The sequence below is a fragment of the Bacillus rossius genome, chromosome 16, assembly GCF_032445375.1.
Source record: "Bacillus rossius redtenbacheri isolate Brsri chromosome 16, Brsri_v3, whole genome shotgun sequence".
NCBI classification, from domain to species: Eukaryota; Metazoa; Arthropoda; class Insecta; order Phasmatodea; family Bacillidae; genus Bacillus; species Bacillus rossius.
Genome location: NC_086343.1, coordinates 42,197,743 through 42,217,218, shown reverse-complemented (window position 1 = coordinate 42,217,218; position 19,476 = coordinate 42,197,743). Strand labels below are relative to the sequence as shown.

The 19,476-nt window shown below is 32.9% G+C and overlaps 1 protein-coding gene across 6 annotated transcripts in view; it reads right to left on the bottom strand.

Annotated features, from left to right (window-relative positions):
• Nucleotides 1-19,476, bottom strand: part of LOC134540456 (structural maintenance of chromosomes protein 6) — a 216,672-nt gene that overhangs the window by 95,631 nt on the left and 101,565 nt on the right. The gene's annotated exons all lie outside the window — the stretch shown is intronic.

The window sequence follows — 19,476 nt, the reverse complement described above, 5'->3', positions numbered from 1 at the left end:
TTTTTTTATCTTTCTTTATCATGTGCTTATTATAACACAGAAATTGAATTAAAGTTTATGAAATTTTATGCCCAGAAAATTTGTTTAACGTATTTCGTTTACAGCAAGACTACAGACTATGTCAAACTATGTCAATATATTAAAATTGATAACTGGCACGATGGTGTACTCTGAAAAATTACGATTTTAAATAAAAACAATGGTTAAACCTAACATGGTAATTTTCCATTTAAAACAATATGACGAGAACACTAAAATATTGTCAGCATACTTGTTATGTTACTTAACAAATACATCGTATTTATTTGATGTAACTTTGTGTTAAATCCATGCAAAACTAATGATAACAATACATTTGGTTCTACAATATGTGATCCAATGAATTACATCTTTGCTTAACATGTTTCTTCACCAATTTCAGGCCAACCACACATAAGGAAAATTCAGTTTGGTGTTTACAAACAGATTCAGTTAAAATGTCTTCCTTGCGTATTTACTTTTACAATACAAACTTACAACTATGTACTGAAAATACTTTCCTCCCCTTCTTTTTTCAAATGCACATTTGTCGATGTTTTAAGATTTCATGGAATACGAAACAAACGTAACATTTTAATAATTTATTTTGAGTAATATTATTATTTAAAATAGGATTTAAACAATGCTCCCCCAAAACTGTTTACACATAATTTGCAGAGCTAGACGGATAAACCATTTTACCTTTGGAATGAATTTTTATATTTTATGTAGTACACATTACTTTTAATCCTAATTCTATACGCAACTTTTCACGAAATTTCTTTCACAGTATATTTATTACTACTGACACGATTTACACTGATTTTTATTAGGTAAATTTCAAGTAAATACTACCTTTTGTAGCCGAACCCACGGTGCGAATTATGGGAAATTTTTATATAGTTTTTTGTTTCATGGTCCATAGACCTCAAATACAATTTGTGGACACGATAACTGCCGCAATTGTTTTACCAATCACTTCTAAACTGATAAATAAATTCTGAAAGTGGAAAATCTCGATCAAGTTCGTTAATAGACAATATCTGTGGTAGTTGTAGAATTGGGGTAGGTTTTTCGAAAACCCGAAAAATCGCCATAACTCCCATAATATGAGAAATATCATATTTGTTTGAACGTATTAAAATTTGTACAATTAATGCAATGAATTTTGGTCTTAGATGATTTTTTATACGACCAACCATAACTGCAGGTTGTTGATAAAACAAGGGTTTGAGGACAATAAAAAATCATAGCTCTCAATGTAGGCACATCTTCGGATCTATGTGATTTTTGTATTATTGTTATGATTTTTGTCTAAAACGTTTGTCTAAAACATTTTTGGATTAAAGAAACGTTTACTGAAAGGGGTCAAAAAATAAGGGCGAATTATTAAAAAGAATTTATAAAACGCCCTTAGTAGAAACACTACCAAATCCGTTCAAATTTTTTGTTAATCTTTTAATTTTTATCTAAAAATGAAGTCTAAAACATTTTTTCATTAGACGAAATGTTTTTAAAGGGGTTATATAAATATGGGTTGGATATAAAAAACCATTTCTCCCTTAGAAGAAACACTATCAAATCAGTTCAAATTTATTGTAAAACTTATAATTTTTATCTAAAACTTTTGTCTAAAATTATTTTTTACGAGACGAACCAATATTGCAAGGGGTTAAAAAAACAAGAGTTGGAGAACGGAAAAAAAATCATAGCAAGGGCACAACTTCGGTTCCGTACAATTTTTGTATTAATTTAATAATTCTAATCTTAAACTTATGTGTAGAAAATTTTTTGATTACACAAACAATTGCTGCAAGGGACTGAAAAAAGAGTGGTATAATTTAAAAAAAATTACAGTTCCCTTCTTAGGCATACCATAAAATCAGTTCAAACTGTGCTTAAATCTTATAATATTCATACAAAACATTTTGTCTAAGAACATTCTTGATAATACAAACCATTGCTGCAAGGGATTTTGAAAACTTTGGTATGGAATATGAGAATAATTAAAAGCTCATTATCATGTACTCTATGGAATTAATTTTTGGTTTTGTTTACATATTTAGTGTTGCAAATATTTTCCTAAGTAAATTTTATGTTACAAACCATTACTGCGTGGGGTGGGAATACAAACGATAGAAATCTAAAAATGTTATTACTTTTTTAACAAATATTTTTATAAAACTTTAGAAACTTTTCCTAAAACGTTAAGCTGAAATAATTGTTGATAAAAAGAACAATAAAAACCGAAGTTGGGATTATAAAAAAACAAAACATAACCTTAAAAAGTATAAATTTAATCCAATTTTATTTTTATTACCTTTTTTTAATATTACCTTAAACCTTTGTCCAAAGGATATTTTTGTACGACCACGTATTAGTGGCAAGGATGAAAAGTAGTGTTTGAAGGTTGAAAACAATTACATAACTACTTAGTAGGTACAATATTAAATTCGTTTAGACATGAAATGCTGAATGCATTGAGTTGAGAAAAAACATTAAAAATAGTTTCACTGTCTGGAATGAAAGAAAATGTTTAGTCAGACATTTTTTAATATTGGATCAAATATCTATAATAGGATGTTATGTACATTAAGTTTTTAAAATGTTCCAGGACTTTGAAATCTACGTACGCCTGTAGGCTTTGTTGAAATAGATTTTTTATATCTATTTACAGATGCACACGAGATAGTAACATAAATGAATCATCCAGTGTCAACAAGTTACCAATTCCAAATTAATATGTTTCAAAAGGTAATATAAAAAAAACTTTCATATATTATCTTCGAAAAATTCTTTTGACTTTTTTTTAAATAGATGTTTCCTAATGCATAATGATGAACACAATAAAAACAAATTTAATTGGAAAATTAGTAAATTCACTTTGAAAAAGTTAATGCATAAAGTGGCTTACTTACATTCTGCACTTAACAATTGAAATGTTGTTAGGTGTTTTACATTACCTGGAAGACATATATTAATATTATACAAATTGAAACCAAATTACAAAATTTGGATCTTCGTTTTGCAGATGACGTGCCATATAACATGAATATTTTCTTTGAAATTCTATCCAAATCGGCTGCAACAAAAGACCTAACTATAAAATGTGTTCAACAATATTTTTGGTTTAAATTACAGAATTTTGGAACAGATGTTGAAACTTATACAATTTTTATTTCTATAAATTTAGCAATATTATGCATGCAGAAAAAATTCTCTTTTCTTTATTTAAAATACTTTGCAATGAAAAATTAGATACATCAAGTCACGGTTAGGTTTTTTAAGGCCTCCTAGGTTTATTATATATATATATATATATATATATATATATATATATATATATATATATATATATATTTAAATGAAATTATTTACATTAAGAAGATTAACGGATGTTATTGTTGGCAAAACAGTTCACAATTATACTGACAAATTTGACGTAGTTTGACTAAATGGTTTTTGATTTATGGCCAGTTGAGTTTGACAGATTTTTCGATGCGCGTGAGCATGTACTGCACGCGCTAGCAACTGACGATCAAAAATAGCGGACGCGCATACACACTTCCATAGAGTAAGTAAAGGGAGAGGCGCCACTCCCATAGTAATGATCGTTTGCTTAAATTTGTAAACAAAACCCTTGCGATCATACCATTTCTTTGCAACTTGACAACGAAAAAATTACAGCCAGATACAACCTGAGAAAGGTTTAGCGCGCGATAGTTGGCACCTATGTAGTTGCCATATTTTATATTTTTTCGATAAAGGCTACTGATATTGTAAAATTGCTTTATGTTAGTACTTATAATAGGCCGTTAAACTATTTCCACAATAGAAAAAAATTTCCGCAATAGAAAAAACTTTGGTTCAAGGTGGATTCGAACCCGCGACCGCTCGACTAGAAAATCAAATTCAAATTCAAATTCAAAAGCTTTTTATTGACATGTTTGTTTACATTTTACATTAACAATGGTTCGCATAGTGGAACGCCAGCACATTGTGCTCTTTTTCCATATATTACATACATTTTACAACATTTATATACATTTGCACGTGATAAATAACTGTTATTGGAGGAAAAGTTGCCTTTATTCGCACGACCACCAATTATCTTATGAATGTGTCTTCAAGTGTATATGTATTATTTTTCTGCACTAGTAAAGTTGAAATTATACAGCCAGATTGAAACTGATGATCGTTTTGTAATTAATTTTATTTCTGTTTATTATATTTATTTTCCATTCCGTTATATATTTTTAATTTTCAACTTCAAAAACAGTAGCAGGTAATATGGAGAACGACAGGCCAACGTGCTCTAATTTTCGTTTTCGGCAATATGCCACGCAGCATCTAGTTTTCAGTGACATTTTAAAAATATATACTTTTACTTTCAAATCCCATTATTATCACGAGACAATACAATACAATATGTAATTATAACAACTGGATATGTAATAAACTAAAGAGATCAAAACTTGTAATATTTTTTTTTCCGATGTTGGTGAAACATGGTATGATCCAATTTTTAAGGATTCAGTTTGTCCTATCTACTGTCACCCCCCTGCACACTCCTTGCGCCTTACGCATCCCAGCTACATCACAGGACGAGATCGCTCCCCCTTCCCCCTCTCCAACACCCTGTTTTGCTCTTCATAACGGCCCAACCGCTCAAGCCAGACACAGTGGCGGCAGCTAATCCTGCTTGATTGACAGCAGCTACCCAGCTACGACAGTGCACTCTATGAAAATTTGCTGGAACTGTTTGCAAGGCTATTCTGTGAACTCCGTGGCTCCTCCTCGATTTTGTCGTCTCCGGCCTGTCGCGCACTCTTAATATGTTCAACATTGCTTCCCAAAATTATTCAAAACACTTTATTTAATTCGGAGATATAATTATTTGTCTTTAAAATATACTTACCCCCTTTTCACACCTTACGGGGTTGATCTTGTCAAAAATAATAATTTTTGTTGTTCGTATACATAAGTTTATTATTGGTACTAAAATTAGTTCACTGCGTTTGTTAAAATTCAGAGATATAATTGTTCATGTTAAGAACATACTTACCCCTTTAACACCTCTTAGGGGATGAAATTCGCAAAAAATAAAAAATTTTGTTGTTACATTTAATATGTTGAACCTTGGTAACCCGAAATCATTCAAAACACGTTATTTAATTCGGAGATATAATTAATTATTTGTCTTTAAAACAACCTTACCCCTTTTCACCCCTTTTTTGATAGAATTTTATAAGATCATGTCTTCCTTGCTTGATTCTTAGTTATAATCTATCTTTGGGCCAAATTTTATTCAAATCCGCGTGGTAGTTTTTGCTGGAAAGAGTAACTGTTGTTAAGTAGCGTTCCTTGGAACTGTCTTTCTGGTTGTGTCTGTTTCGCCCATGGAACCATGGCTGAAGACAAACACCTAGAATAGGCACCTAAGCTTCATGAGGCGTGTATGTGTGTTTCTCCCAATTAATTTATCTTCGGTTTTTTGTAGTCTATTGAAAATTTATAACAAGACGTTTTAAGTTTTCACATTTGTCTTTTGTATATTTGGTTGTTGGTGGTTTACAAACACTATCCACACGTTGTCCACTTAGCCCCTTAAATAAAAAAACTGCAATAAATTGCAAGCTATGGATCTCTCCCTAAAAAAATATATATTTATACAAAGAAAATATTCTAAATTGGAGTTTATATCTAAATATCATAATATGTTAAGATTTTAACACTGTAATAATTTTACTATACAAAATGTTATTCGACAACTATCCAGTTGACCAATTAAACTAGACTGACAGAGTTAGATAAAGTAAATTAAACATTTCATGAAGATTATGTTTTAATTTGACTCCCAAACCTTGGCTGCCAGTTTACAACCAAGAAATAATTGAAAATATTCATATGAATAATTGTCAAAAGTGCTTTCAAAGTGTGGTAAATGTTTTGAAGTTGGAACTGAAACACTTGTACATTTATTCAAGTAGAATAAACCTATATAAAAAATTAAATACTACGCCACAATCGCAACTTATATATGAATATATTCATATAAGTGGAAAATCCTCAATTTATATGGAAAAAATACAATGTTGAATACATTTTTGAAATTTCGAATAAACCAAACCTTTGTACAAATTATTTTTAGAAAAATAATAATTTGTAAAAAATAGTATAAAAGTAATATTCTTTCTACTACTTTGGTCCCATACTAATTAAACACAGCTGCCACATAAAAGTCAGAGGTTTTATATCCTTACTAATATATAAACGCGAATGTTTGTGAGGATGGATGGATGGATTGATGGATGGATGGATGGATGTATGATGGATGTATGGATGTTTGTTACTCTTTCCAGCAAAAACTACCACACGGATTTGAATAAAATTTGGCCCAAAGATAGATTATAACCAAGAATCAAGCAAGGAAGACATGATCTTATAAAATTCTATCAAAAAAGGGGTGAAAAGGGGGTAAGTATGTTTTAAAGAATTTAACTTAACTTAACTTAATTTAAGTTAAATTAAATCCAAACGTAATTTTCTAGGTGGCGATCGAAAGGGAATTTAGCCAAAATGGACAAAAATTTACAAACGCTTACATTATGGCAAGGGCCACCGCCTCACTCTAACTTACATTTTCTTTCCCCCGAGGTCGCGCACGTCGTACAATTTTAAGCCTAACTGACTGACTACATGCTGGATTACAAAACTACTCGAGCTCTCGAAAGAGACTAAGACAAGACCAGACAAGCTAGACGAGACAAGACAAACAAGACCGAATATTTGAATTTCCACAGGCCTTATAGCATAGGTGCGGAGCAGTGCGCATGCGCCGACTGGTGGAGGGGTGACGAGGAGCAAGCAAGCACACACTAGGAGGGGGAAGGAAGGAGGGGACGACGTGCCGACGCCCGCGCAAACGCGCGGTTTTCAAATGAAGCGGCGATCCTGACGCTTCAAGGGGTTTAAAATATGGTATTACATACATACTTATAATCTCTTGTTCTCGGTTGCAACTTTATTGGAAGAATAGCGTTTGGTATGCATGTTAACTCACATGAAAACACTTCAGAAGTGCTCAATTAACAGTGAACAACCTAGGCCCTATAATAATTTCATTATGTTGATGGAAATATAATTGAAATTACTGATAATTAAGGTCACATGTATTTCGGTATTTCACAAAACATTTTAGATACTCCACAGTGTTCCGGCAAATTGTTGTCGAGCAGCAGTACGCAGCAATATTCTCATTGGCCTTGTCAAATGCAGGAGGACATCTCTTACCAAACACAGCCAATAGCGAAAAGAAAAGGCTACAGTGTTATGTTAAACCCTTGACACGTAATGTATTCGCGAAATACAGGTGTCCGTACTGATAGTGAACTGTATATGTTTCACGTAGAGATTATCGTACAAATTGTAGGTATGCGGCAAAGACTAACATTTTATAATACACTGTAAATAAGTAATCTCAGTTAATGTGTAGAGTATACTAAAAGTTAGAAATAATGCTATATATAAAACAATGCAGAGTTATCAGCGTTAAAATATAGAAATTATTTTTACGAGGGCCTTTACTGGAATGTGTATTTGGTGTTGAATTCTGTGGCATGATTAGTGTTTTCTTATTGCATGTGTACGTTTGTTAATATCTTATAAAACATAACTTACTGTTGAATGATTTTCATTTTTAAGTGATAATATTAATTACACAACCTTTAAAAGTATTACAAATGTCTAGTCTACTTTAAAAACATTCTAATGTATACTTATATAATTTTAATAGGCTTTGAACGAACTCTCAAGATGCTTGGAAACATCTGTAATTATATGTTACATCATTCAAGCAGTTTCAGAGATCAAAAGTTTATTGAAATAACTCAGTCGAATTCATTGTATGTACATGTTTTTTGATACATTGAATTCAATACAAATTAAAGATGTTACTCAACAAAGCTTATTCTTATTAACTTATATTTTGTTTGTTCAGTACATAAAAGTAAAAGATTATTTTTTATATAAATAATGAGCATCTATGAACAATAACGTTTTATAAATATTTACATAAACCACATTAAATATGTTTTTTGAATAATTTATATTTACGATCACATTAATGGCAGTATTATATAATAAATGAGGTGATGAAATATCTTTAAAGGATATTTCCTCCTCTGTAAAGCAAATTTGTAATGCAGCCCTTTTATGTTAGTCTTTTAAGTTATTTCATCTTCTAATATGCTACAGAAATGTACAAAATAAAGTTTTGTGAGTGTTTTAGTCTTGTGTAGTGTTAAAGTGTAATGTAATTTATTCAATGTTTTTTTAAACTATTATTCATAAAGATACATAAGATAAATATTGATATTGGTAGATTTATTTCTTTGAAACATCGACAAGAGGTTCTCCATCCTCTGTTAAACTGTATGATGGTGCATTGTAAAAAATGAGGTAGTCTGACTTAAATGACATTGTATTTAGTTTGTGTGTAATGCATACACAATAAGTAAGCATATCAATCTAAGTTAATATCCTTTTATAACGTTACATGATGGATTTCATATACTTTTTAATGTAGAATAATAATGTTTTTCGCGGAATATTAAATCCAGAAAAAGAGTAATTGCCACGTGTGTAACAAAACAGAATAAAACACATAAACAATAGGTACATGCAACTTTTTATTTAAAATAAGCAACTTATTATTACATATATATTATTACAAACTCTAAGTTCATACAAATAAAAAAGTTAATGTGTATTTGAGTCAATAACTGCCAACATAATTGTTTATCAAACTGAGACTTTATAACAAATAAAGAATTTTAAAAGTAAATAACTACTTATGCTGTAAAAAAATTAATAGTTAACATTTTCATACAAGAGATACAAAAGATGGTGTTTTACTATCGCAACATGTGTAATTTTTAGAACTGCTGATGTACTTTTAATTTGAAAGACGATAGTGTATTTTGAAATCAACGTTGAATTTTTAGAACATCCTCTTACATTTGGGGAAGAATTAAAGGATGCAGAACAAACAACAACGTCCAAAAAGATTTATTTTTTTGAAACTCGTGTCCTGAAAGATTTTTCCAAACCAATATTTTTATAAGTATTGTACATAGTGCAATTAAGCGAGAATTGTTTTCTTTGCAATTGAATAAGTTTTGACATGGGATATGCTTGAAAACTTTCCATACATTAAACTATAATTGGTTATAATATTTATTTCGTATATATTTTCGTTTGTGACAATAAATGAAAACACAATAAAGTAAACGTATTAATGTATTGAGTTTTATTCTTTTACATTAATTGACATTATGTAAGTTACCTAGGTGGCAGTGGCTGTTAGTTGGCATGTCTCAAACCAATAAGATTTGAGTCGGTAGGCCTACCCACGAGTGTTGGATCACTTACAACGTGTGAAGTGTCTTGATTCAATTTAAATTGCAGTCCAAGGTTGTAAACATTATTTTAAAAACTCATTCAAAATGTTTGTTTGGAAAAAAATATTTTCTATACACTGTGTGTATTTAAAATTGGATTGTTGTTTTCTAATTACGTAGTATTTTGCTGGAATTTATAATTAGAATATTATTGTTTTTTTAAAGCGACTAATGAGTTTGAATTCATGTGGTAGCTCTCAGCATAGTGTGCGGTGACGAGGTCACTCACAGAATTTATTTTAATTCTGTTTATTAATTTTATCCTGTATTTGATTGTTATATGAGTTAATAATATTTTCATTCTTAATATTTTCCACAGCAACGATGAAAAGACTCATTGACAATACAATAATTGATTTCGAACCCAACAGGAAATGTAAACAAAAATGTGTATTTTAAAATTATTCTAACCTCAATTTATTTTGATTATTAATTTTATGTAATTTATATGAATATTGTTGATTTTAAATAAATTATAATTTATACCTCTTCAGTATACAGTTACTCTAGAATGCTTATTACTATTGTCTGGAGGCTGTTGTAGTTCAGTTCTCTCCAGCCAATCAGCAAGCAGCCTTTTATAATAACGATAGTTTTTAAACTAGTCAAAAATAATGTAATAAGGCGTAGCCTTTGTGGAAAATGTGAAATATTGTTGTTATATCGCTAAGGGTATAAAAAGTGTATTAATCTGCAGCTCCAGTGACTTTTGCGGCTATGTGAGTAAATGCAACAAAAAGTGTACTGAATTTATGTATTATTTCTTCGAAGGTAATTTGGGCATAATTTCACGCCATAGTCACCTACAGTGACGCCATTTCGTGTTAATGTTAAAGACTTGAAACATTCGTATCAAACTTAAACTATCAGTAGCTATAATTACTGTTAATATTGTTTGAGAAAGCTATTTAAAAATCTGAACAATAATTTTGAAAAGTGAAATTAATATTTTTTGACCTAAACCTTCTACTCAGAGGTCTTGTTTGAGATAGTTTTTAAGCCCTACGACTGCTATATAGCTACCTCAGCAATGATAATATTCACACTTATATTGTGGAGAATATTAGAGGAACTTCGGGTATTATGGAATACCACTTTGTTTTCCGAATGTAAAAATTACAATATTTAAATTATGGTAACCGGGATCGTGCTAGTATGATAGCAATACTATTGTACATAAGTCCAGTATATAAATCTGATATGTTTTCCTGTGAGACAGTTGATTTATAACTTTTATGTGTAAACTTTAAACTGTTGTATAATCTGTACGCACCATAAATCCAGAGTTTGTTTCCACGATTTTTATTCACAAGGACTACAGGGATTATATTTGTTTAGTATCGAAATAATATTTATTCTAAACATAAAACTAAAAAGTATTTATCTGTGAAGGTTATTTGACGAGGGTTTTTATGTGTTAGGTGAAAACTGTTCTTGTCTATTAATTCCCCATTTTGAAGGGTTTATGTTATGTTCTTTTATTAATAAATTAAAAGGTTGTGTTTCCCCAATATACAGTTTCTGTCTCAATTTCACAATTAATAGTAATAATCAGAATAAAGAATTTATATTTCTATACTTCTCAATAGAAAGTATCTATCATTATTATTATATTTTTTTTTTCTGAGTGAGACTGTTACTGCACAATAGATTCGAATTTTTCGTTGTTTTTTTTTTTGGCTGATGTAATCAAGTTTAGAACATTCACCCTTTATTATGTTCACTGATGAACGAATGACATCAGCTAGAAGCCTTTATGAAAACAAATGCTGTTTCTTTTGTTTTAGTTTTATTTAGAGGTTACTTACCTATTATATTATGTGTAATTTTTATTCCAGAGAAGTAATAATTCAGAAATAAATTATAAAGTTGATTATTCCGTCAGTTAAATAAGGGAAAGAGTAAGAAAAATACTACAGCATAGCTTGGCCGGTTGTACATTAGCTGTTTATTCTTGGGTAATGTTAGGCGAACTGTGATAACCGTACTGCTATCCAGCTCGGCTGTTTTCTTGGAGTGGGGAGCCGGAACTCGCAATGAACAGGGTATTTTCGCTTCTGGCATTCTGAAATTGAGTTCCACAAGAGGAACATATGTTTTTTCGCATTTGGTTAATGTGCATAAGTTGTTTTCTAACTTTGTGTTTGCTTGGTAAACTTTGCAATTTTGTCTTCTCCTCAGATTCATTGCGTCGTCTTTTCTCTTCATTGTGGTAGCCTTCAGTCGACTTCATATTAGAGAGGCGTTGTAAAAAATTAAACATAATTTTTGATTCCTTAAATCAGACTCAGCCCCCATGTTGGGCCTCGGGAGTCCTGACCGAAACTGCTACACAACCAAAAATACAGGTTTTTCCTGGTGTGCACGGCCATGCAGAACTTAGTCTAAATCGTGCGTAGAAACACAAGCTCAGACCGCAGCACACACATTTCCGCGTAAATAATCTGTATCGTTATGTTACTTCACCATAAAAATCTATTTGTAAAGCAGATTTTGTGGGTTCATTCAAATTTTACCGTTTTGAAACTTTCTCTAGCCCCGATACTAGAAATCCCTTTTATTCGTTCGTACAATAGTTCTGCACACAAAAGAGAAAGTTTGGTTAAAATAGTGAGTATTGTTCTCCTTGGCATAAAAAAAACAGTTATTTAATTTTATACTTGTCTGTCGTTGAGACAGAGAAAAAGCGATAGTTTGAGGTAATTCCGCTGCTCACCGTATTAAGGCGCCACCGTGTAAAGGAGGCGATTACAATGCCATCTCTTGTCGGGCAGTAAGTACTACTAGTTTTAAAAGTGCAGAAAATTTTTCTTATGGCTTGGCGACTTCATGGAGGTAATAGTCTATGGAGTGGAAGCAGGCGTACTTTTCAAGGGTAATTATTTGAAGCCTGTACCCGAAATAAAATCTTCGGACTGCGCATGCGCACGACGATTGTTTACACGTTCCACCACATCGCGGGTGGCAAAAGAATAGCAGACAGCAATGTAATTTGTATGACGCTTTAGGAAATGTGCGTGCAAAAAATTTAAATATGAAACTATTATTTTTATATTATTAGTAATAAAGAACCACGCAGGAGGGCTAGCATAGCTTTCACATTTAAACGGTATTATAAAAGTGCGTAATTAGGAACCATTTAATTACAGACAGTGTACGAACTGCCAATACCACATTCAAGTATTTACGATTCTGCATGTTTGTTTAATACAATGAGCAACTATAATACTTGGTTTTTAACATTGTCTTGATATTGTTTTTTACTGTGAATATTATTATTGATGTACTGCGACGACTGATGCGAAGTGTTATGAAATCGACACTATACTTTAGATTACAACCACAGAACAGTAATAAGCAAAACTAACGAATGTTCAATTCAAACGAGTTTTTGGATTCCACGAAATGCTATGCTGCAAACTGTAGTCAAATAAAACATTTTTTTTAAAAACAGTTAATGAGAAAATTGTACAAAGGTTGCGAAAGTGTAGAGTAAGTCACAGTGTGTGTTGCTGTTTACATGTAGATACATACTTCTCAAGATTCGTGCATTGTGAATAAATAAACACGCTGTTTTAATATTCCTTAAAATTTAATTTACATCAACAGTTGAAAGTGCTTAGGGTAGGCCAACATGATTTTATGCATAATTTAAATTGTTCATGCGCACATTTTTTTTGCTAATCAACTTACCTAGTCCAAATGTTTAATTTATGAAGCCACTGAATTCAATTAAATTCTTTGTTTTCCAGGAGACTACACTTTTACACAAATATGGTACAAGTAGTATAGGACTCGTCAGCAAAGTTATATTTCACAATATAAGTTACCTATTTGATTATACATAAACACTTGACAAGTGACAATAAACAAAGGGTAAAATTCTTGGGTCGCGGCTTTTCCGTAAATAAAATAATAAAATTCTGATAATACATTTTTTTAAACACTAATGACGTTCCTCTACTTTCCTTGAAAACGGCGTTTCTAAATTTCTACTGGTTTCCGAGATACTGCAGTTAGATATTACAGGGTCATGCCGTCAGGACCAAGATATCAACTTGGATACGTGATTATGGAACTTTTACTACATTATCAATTGGTAGACAAAACAATGACAAGCTTGTAGTCAACAGAATAAAATTTATGTAAAATATTAAGTTTAAGTGCATCTGCCTTGCATCGTACGTGTTTGCTCCGTTTACTCGCCATATTTCAAGTAACGACCGTTAAAAGCACATTAAATTTACATGTTCATAAATATAATATCTTACATATACATTTACTATTTACAATACTATTTACGTCGTCCACCAGCACTTAAAATTGGGTTAGGAAAATTGAAAAGCCAAATTTATCTCTCGCTGTATGAACGCACATTATACATTTACAAAAAGAAAATAACAGTTTCTTACTTGTGGAAACTTAATCCACCACAACTGCCGAATCTATTAGTGCAACCAAAAGCTGCACAAGCTTTCACCATCACGTATATTCAGCGAAAAATTAAAACGGTGCCATTCAAAATAATGTAATCATTCGCGTTTTTGCCACCTTTAGCTCTATCCTTGTCTTTCAACATCGTCTGCTAGGATGCTTCAAGTTTGCTTATACGCTTCCACTCCATAGACTATTACCTCCATGGGCGACTTATATAAGTTTTATTTATATTCAATGGCTTTACTAAACTAACTACCCGTCCACAATATTTTAAAGTGTATTAATGTAGCTAACCTAACCTAATAGATGATTATTATTACGAAGTCATAAATTTGTAATATTAATACCGATCATGACGCACAATATAAATTCGTCACAAAATACGTGCTCATTAAAAACGGCGTATGAAATACCACTAGGAAATTTGCATCCCAAGTCCCAAGTGGAAAAATACACGTAGTCCGTATTTTGTATTCTCCAATACAAACTCTCCAATACGAAAACCAATTGACACCAATACACAACAAATGACGGCTACAGATAAGGTAATTAAAATATATGGCTTCAATAATGATACTACACAAGCGTTAGCGTTAAAGCAAAGTAATAAATTTATCTAAAAACATGTTACAAATTGAAAAAAATAAATATTTATATTATAAATTAAGGAACGTCAGATGTTTCAAAAGAACTCCAAATCATACTCATGTACTTACACAATAGAGTAATCAATGTTCTTCGCCACCTCACGAAACAGGTACTACGGAGTTCTACATTAGGGCTATTTCTCCTAAATGAGTCAGCATTTCGTATAACCGGAAATGAATTTCGTGTCTCCGGAAAGGAATTTTGTACTTCCGGGAACTGCGTAAAAACTGGGAATGTTTGTAGCACAAAATAAAAGTATTGTCGTCTGTTTATTTATTAATTAATCTAATTTTTTAAGGAAAAGTGGTTAACTAGAGACAGGTTAGGTCACTTAATTTATAAACGGATATTTCTCCTAAATGAGTTGGAATTTTTTATCTCCAGAAATTTGGTTGTATAGAGGAAGCGCTAAAAAAAAAGCATTTTTTTTAGGAAGGTGGATTCAATTAGAGAAATACCCCAATATTTATGACTTTCTTCCCATCATTTTCAATTGATCATTCTCTAAAAGTTAATAAATAAGACATGCAAAATTTACACAAAACTTTGTAACTTAAAAGTGTAAGTATAAATATTTTTATCATAGTGACATAAATGCATAAACATTTTCTAAAGAGATACCAATATTTTCAAATAAGTTTTATAATAATTGCGGTGTCAAACTAAACCTTGAGAAATCATTCATCACTTAGAACAAGAAATAAACTGCACAATGTTATTGACTTGGTTATAGTAGCTCGAGAAAACACGGATGCCATCTCTCGGTAAATAAATTTAACAATTCTCAATATCGATTTTTCAATCGACTGCCTGTTTCCAGAGTGAGGAGATATTCCATTCGAGATAATTTTTCGGTCTAGTGCCTTTCGGTCTTGTGCCTTTCGGTCTTGTGCCTTTCGGTCTAGTGCCTTTCGGTTTAGTGCCTGACGGCAGGGTTAAGATATATTCCTAGCTAGAGAAATATTCCATTTTTCGGTCTTGTGCCTTTCGGTCTTGTGCCTTTCGGTCTAGTGATTTTCGGTCTACTGCCGCGTTCCACCTCCACTTTTGGTTAAATATTTACTTTTAATTACGAGACGCGGTTCTTCGCGAGACACTTCACTTCGCGTCGCGACTGCAGACGGACCGTTTGCGATTATCAGCGAATCGGCGAGACTCTGCAAGACTTTCATCCGGCCGCCACCGACGATGTAGTCGCTTAAATAAGGGATGCTATCCCTGTAATCTTCTTCAAGTAGTTTAGTCCGTCTGCGTAGTACAACGAATAGTAGTTATTTTCTTTTAAATCATTTTTTTTTTTTTGAAATGAAGAAAACGTCCGCGCCCAGCCGCGTATTCGCAGGATCCAGTTCCTGGCGGGCGACGCATCGGTCAATAGAAGCCGACTTCCCTGTCTGGTGAGTGACGATCCGCGACTTTCCCCACCTCCCCTTAACCTTTGTGGGCATTTTCTGCCCCGTATACTGTCTGTGTACAAGTTCTGATCAGTTTTGATTCGGACTGTTCCAGACAGGGTCCGAGAGCCGGACGCCGAATTGGCATTTTCATCTCCCTTCCTCTACAACACACAAGCGCCCTGGCATCATGTACCCGCGTGATCTCCGGGACACGAAGCCCCGAGCTCCGGTGCTTCTGTATCTTTCAACCTTTTTTTGAACTTTCCTAAATTACGCCGTCAGACGATGTTCATCATATTAACATAATTTCTGGACTTTAAGTACATACCTCAACTGGGATAGTTTAAATATATTTGTAATTTTTTATTGGTTTAGGTATTTTTAGCAAATGAAACTTTTTATAATTGAATTTAGGGTCAACCCATATTTTTTTTCCTAAATATAAATGAGATCTGTTTAAGTACTTAATTGATATTGTATGTTTATATTTTTTTTAATACCTGTTATAAATTTTTCCTTTAAAAAATTTGACGTAATTATATTCAGACGGAATCACACCTTGTTTCTGTTCATTTCTAATAACATTGTGAAACCTTAAAGATCCCCAGCACAATAGTTGAAAGTGTTCTTGTCTACACGTCTTTAAACTTCCTGGGTGTAGCTGCATCTTCTCTTTTCCCCCTCCACTTTCTTCTCTTCTGTGTAGTCAGCATTTTTTTTGTTGTTGTCATTTTCAGCTCTCCCCTCGTGTGCCACTGTGCCTGGCACAGGCATGAAGGTCTCCCAGCCTCTGCTGCTATCTTCATCCGTGGTTTAGTGTTGTAAGAGTCGAGTCTTGTTAGGGTTGTGCGGCATCAACGTCCAACAAACCATGGCTTAACTGAGTACTGATTTGGTTCGTGGTAGTTTAGCAGGAGGTGGCCTTATCATTAAATGTAATATCATTTTTAATAATTTTCTTTTTGACGTGACTTCTAATAAATCGATGAACACCGCATGCACGCATGAATAGTGTCTCGTTACGCACATTGTCCTGTTACGCTCATTGTACGCTTGCGCCGCATCTATCTCTCTTCCACTCGATTGGAACAACCATCGATTTGACTTTTTCGAGGCACATTAAACTTGAAACACTCCCATTCGTTTCCTACTTTTCTTATCATCGTCCTATCCTTAACAGAATAACACAGATTGGAAGAATTTAAATAGCAAACATGTATAAAATTATAGTTAAAATAATCTCTTCGTTAAAGTAATAAACATATTTGAATTAATGAGTGCAAATAAAAGTAAATTTATCAATTAAATTGTAGATTTCATTTCACTCCTTCTTTGTATCCATACAAAAACAAAATAGTGATAATTCTGAAGAGGCCCGGAAACCTCTTCGGTTATTAGACCTAAACGTCATGCCTCGCGCCTTCCCCCTCCCCTCTTTCCACTCCTGGGTCTGTGACGTAGCGCTTCTTTTCCCCTTCTCCCCGCGCTGCGATGGTGGCGCCTCCAGTGACAAGTCGAGGTGCGACCGAGGCTCATCGCCTCTGGGCCTTTTTCACCTCTAGCTCTCGTTGGGGTCGGTTGTGTGTTCGATTGCGATTGTATACTCTCTCGTTTGGTCGATAATGTATTTGGGTGCTTTGATTGTCCGCGAAGTGACTGTGGAACCTGCGTAAAGTTAAGCGTGTGTTTCCATACTTTAACTGTAACGTTTTTTTTTTTTTTGCTGTCACCTTTTGAACTTGACCTTCGCTCCTTGCATGGAAACACACGTCGCTTGCCGACCCGGGTGTTACAGGATGGTTTTGCATTGACATTCTGTTTAATTTTGTTCTGTGCCGTTGTAAAGTGTGGTTTTCATTAGCCTCCTGGCTGGCCACCCCTTCCCCCCATTTGATTACCCGGTATGGGGTCGCGGGCTCTACTGTTTCTTGCCCTTGTGCAGGGGGCTTATGTTACGTTACGTTATGTTGGGCCATGCCATGCCGATCCCAATATTCTAGAGGAGGAACTGGTCCGAGCGTAGGTGCTCACTTTAATTTAACGTTTAACTTTAATTTAACTCTTAACTCGCTCAGTAATATCGCTTGTGGCGCACTTTTTGTAACAAAGATAATATATGCATTTGTGTGTAAATGGATCAACGTATTAATATACGAGTCTCGTGTTCCTTATGATCCCTTCAACTTGTACTTTTGTAACAAAGAATATATAAATTGTGTGTAAATAGATCAACGTATTAATACACGAGTCTCATGTTCCTTATGATCCCTTCAATTTGTACTTTAGTAACAAAGAATATATACATTGTGTGTAAATGGATCAACGTATCAATATACGAGTCTCATGTTCCTTATGATCCCTTCAATTTTTAAGTACACCTCTAAACTAGCTGCAACAGGTTCTACTAGAAGAACCCCCCCCCCCCCCCCCCCTTTATATTGATTAGCAGGTTGAAGCGTCCTTCAATTCAATAAAAATGATTCAATTTTATTCATTAAAGTATGCAATTATTTCATCAATGTTTTGTTATGACGTTGTCACGTTAAACTATCGTCCGTAAACCAACTTTACAGACAACCAATTTTTTTTATATCTAAATTCTCTTTTGCATACCACAGTATACATATTTGTTCAGGATTCAGGTTTGGTTTAACATTGTAACTGGTGCTTAAAGTATGCAATGAGTTTGGATAAAGCAATGTAATGTTATGGTGTTTTACGTGCTCCTGGACGGTAATGAATTGTACATCCTACCTTTCGCTTGCTTTCCTGGGTCAAGTATTTTTATTGTATTTAGATTAAAAATCATAATAAATTCATATTTGAGGCTGACTCTTAAAAATTTGGTTGGTTCACATCTTGTTAACTTGAACTGTGGGTTCCCTTTTGAATTTGGCGCTCATGCAGGCATGACGAATTACTTACCCTGGGCTTGCGTTATTGCGCTTGGCAGCTAACAATTTTCATCATGGGTCTTTTCAAATTATGATCATAAAACCTTTTGATATCAATGTATAATTATTTTGTAACTTGTATCTAAAAATGTATTTATTCTTGAGAGAGTTTCACAGCACTTTGTCTAATGCTGCAATGTATTTATCCAAGGGTAAATTTTTGATGTTTGTAATATGGATAAACGTCATTAATGTACTTTCATGAAAGGACTCATGGAGCTGGGCGTCAAGTAGTAAATTATGAAATGTGTTTCAGTGTGTTGAATTAAATTTTTATAAAAGTTACAATGCTTCAGTTTTGTGCATATTTGGTGATATACTTGTTGCACTCCCTGTAGTGTGTTTAATCATCCAGTATTACATAAGAAATATTTTGGGAAATACTTGGGCTGTTAACTTTGATAACAGTTTGATATACTTTAAAGAAATTATCATTGTCATGAAACCTCTCTTTATGCATGATAACGTTTTGATTCTTAAAGGGAATATTAATGTTTTGATGCATTTGTTGAAATGCAGCATAAAGCGTCATAATAATAATGATCTTAAAGATTGCTATTT